The sequence below is a fragment of the Macaca fascicularis genome, chromosome 13, assembly GCF_037993035.2.
Source record: "Macaca fascicularis isolate 582-1 chromosome 13, T2T-MFA8v1.1".
Classification (NCBI taxonomy): domain Eukaryota; kingdom Metazoa; phylum Chordata; class Mammalia; order Primates; family Cercopithecidae; genus Macaca; species Macaca fascicularis.
In genome coordinates, this window is record NC_088387.1 from 14,341,705 (window position 1) to 14,345,227 (window position 3,523).

Consider the following 3,523-nt stretch of genomic DNA (forward strand, 5'->3'; position numbering starts at 1 on the left):
AGCTAAATAAATGAAGTGATATACTGTGTTCATGGATCAGCAGGCTCAATACTGTTAAGATATTGGTTCTGCCCTTGAGGATCAGAGGTTTAATGCAATTCCAATCAAAATCCCAGCATGATTTTATTTATTTATTTTTTTTTCAGTAGACATGAACTAGCGGATTCCAAAATGTGTCCGGAAATTTAAAGAACCCAAAAGAGCTAAGACAACTTGGAAAAAAACGGTGGAGGACTTACCTGAACTATCAAGATAGTGTGGTATTGCTATAATAAGAGAAAACCGGGTTAATGAAACCTCCTAGAGGGTCTAGTAATAATCTCACAAACATGTTACACATACATAGTGGATTTTTGAATAAAGGTTCAGAGACATTAAATTAGAGAAAGGACGATAATGATGATAGAAGGATTAAATACCATAGGCCAAAAAGAGAAAAAAGAGCTCCTGCTAAAGATCTTCACATTGTTGGTGTCACTCATGCAATTCAATTCACATTTTGTGTGTCTAAAAGTTGAACAGACCTCTTCATTCTCTTTCCCCAATTCACTCCACAGAGATGCTGATGTCTTTCAGTGGAACTTGGAAGTTTGCTCTTCTTTTTAAAATGACTCTCTTAGATCCTGTTTATGCGAGAAGTTGTGGGACTATAACTTACAAATACTGTTCTAAATCTTGGAATCACACGTTCCCCTTTTTCTCTACTTATCGTTTCTAATCAGTTTCCCATTTCCTCTTTCTTCTTCATGTTTACACTGCATTCCTTTTAGTTCAGGCTCTTGTTACCCCACTCGATCTCTTGATGTGGTCACCTGAATGTCCTTCGTGTTCCAGCCTCCTGGAATCCTTCCTTCATGACCCTGAAGAACTTCCCTCCAGACCCGCAGGTGTGACCCGGAATCAAGGATCTCAAAGCCGAGTGGGATCCGAGAGGCTATCTAGACCAATCCTCCATTACAGACGTAAACCTTTTGATGATTTCACTTCAGAGCCCAAAATATTTGCACTGCAGGCAGAATCACCTAAATCACTTATTATGATGTTCAGTCTTCCCGTGGTATTTTCCTCTCTGCATCTCCCTACTTTCGGTCAGCCATTTCTCACTCATGACACCGAACCCTTCATTCACATCACATTATTGTTCTTCTCCACACACACTTATTTGTTTTCTGCCTGAGTTTTTTGTTACATTATTCCCTCTACTGGAAATATCATTTTCCAAGATCTGACTACAGAATTTTAACGTATTCCTCAGAATGACTCACATATCACATATTCTACCAAATGGCTGCAGATTCTGTCACCTCCTCTCTTATCCTACGGCAACCTGGAGAACGTTCTTCTCTTAGCCAATAGGATTTATCATGGTTCTTCTTTATCTCAACAATCGTTTAGCAGGACTGAGAACTGGGAAGTAGATTTTTCTCCCAGGGGTGAGAACTGTCTTAGTTTAGCAGCTCTCCCTGGGTCTCCATTCTGGTTGTAGAAAAGCAGCCCATAGGGCACGGTGGGGAGGAGAAGAAGGGGAACTAAGCTGTGTTACATGAAGATGGACAGTTGTGACCCTTACCTCCGGGGTTGGGAGTTGAGGCCCCTAGGAAGGAGAAGCTGTAAGGATGAAGACGAGGCATAAAAAGTGATGCAGGCCGGGTGCGGTGACTCACGCCTGTAATCCCAGCACATTGGGAAGCCAACGTGGATGAATCACGAGGTCAAGAGTTCAAGACCAGTCTGACCAATATTGTGAAACCCTGTCTCTACCAAAAATACAAAAATTAGCTGGGTGTGGTGGCACATACCTGTAGTCCAGCTACTCGGGAGGCTGAGGCAGGAGAATCACTTGAACCTGGGAGATGGAGGTTGCAGTGAGCCAAGATCATGACACTGCACTCCAGCCTGAGTGACAGAGCGAGACTTCATCTCAAAAAAAAAAAAAAAAAAAAAGTGATGCATAGTAACAAGACTGCCTGAGGAGAAGAGACAATCAGCAACCTTCTCCAGGGTGGGATGGCTGAAGACCCTTTAAGAACAAAGGTGTCTACTTTCCTTCTTTAGGATGCTCTATCGTGATTTAATGAACCCTCCCAATCTACTGTATTCAGTGTTTGGCATGAGTCAATTTAGGGGAATTCTAGAAAACATAGCTGGCTGTTACCATCAGGTTAATGTAGATTGGGAGGTAGGGAAAAACCCCAGGAGACACGTAGGAAGGACAATACGTGAAAACAGAAGAAACTTGCAGTCAGTTCACCCTTCAAACAAAATCCAGTTTCCAGAAGACATTGTGAGGGCTGCTAGGTCTTCCTCACCTGAAGATGGGGGATTCCAGATAATTATACTTGAATCTCACAGGATGGGGTGATCACCACCAGCTCTCAAATGGGATGAGTTACAGTATCTTCTATCGGGAGGTGGTAAATAAGAGGTTAGGTACATGTCTGTAGTCATCACAATTTTGTCAAGATTGCTCTTTTTACTTCCATGTCATAGATGGAGTGCCTGATGCTTGTGGAAGTGATTGGCTCAGGGTCTCACCATCAAAAGTGGCAGAGGAAAGATTCCAACATGTTTTAAAAGCTGCAAACTGACCTGACTCCCATCCATGCTGTCATACCGACTTTGAGATTTCAATCCTCCTGAAGGCAGGAAACTTATTCCATTTGCTTTTATACCCTCCATAACACTAGTGAACAAGATTTGCTCAAAGTAACATGGAATATTTTGCTGACTCAAGGTGAAAAAGAAGTAAGAGACTTAAATGACACCATCACAAGTCAACATTCAAGGAACAGAGACATATGTAGCATTAGCTGTCTCAGTCAAATCAACATAAACATGCACGTTTATCCTTTACATGGGGGTAAGACAGCAAACACAATTGAAAAAATGAGCCAAGTGTAAAAAATTTGTCACAAAGGGATGGATTTAGACAGGAGAGCAGTGAAGTAGGTTATAAAATGGTCAGCATAATCCATTTTAATGAATTATTAGCTGAAACATGCAAAGCATTTAGGATTTCTGGGAGAAGTGTACAAACACACCAAATGTTTGTCCGACATTTTCTTCACTGCTTCTGTCTTTCCACAGGGCTGGAGATGTTGACCAACAGCCTTGGGAGGAGAGGTTGCAGCTGAGCCCACACCCTCTCAAACTCCTTCAGACTGTTTCTGTTTTTGTAGACTACTTTACTATTAACAACAAATCCTAAGATTTACTCAATCAGTACAGCAGTCGTTGGCCAGAGTTCAAATTTCTGATTCGAAGGAATCTGCCCTCTGCCTGCCAGGATCGACTATTAATGGCTTCGTCCGTAGAGGAGCTGTGTCTTTGCTCACTACGGAACAGTATTGAGGCTTCGAAAGGGGTATTTTGCTGGTCACCTCCTGGTCATCCTTCTGCTCACCAAGAACAGATACTGTTCTCAGCCCCTTACATTTACAAGCTCGTTTAATTCTCACATAGCCCTTTCAGATAGATGCGACTATTACCCCCATTTTACAGAGGAGGAAATCGAGAGGCGGAG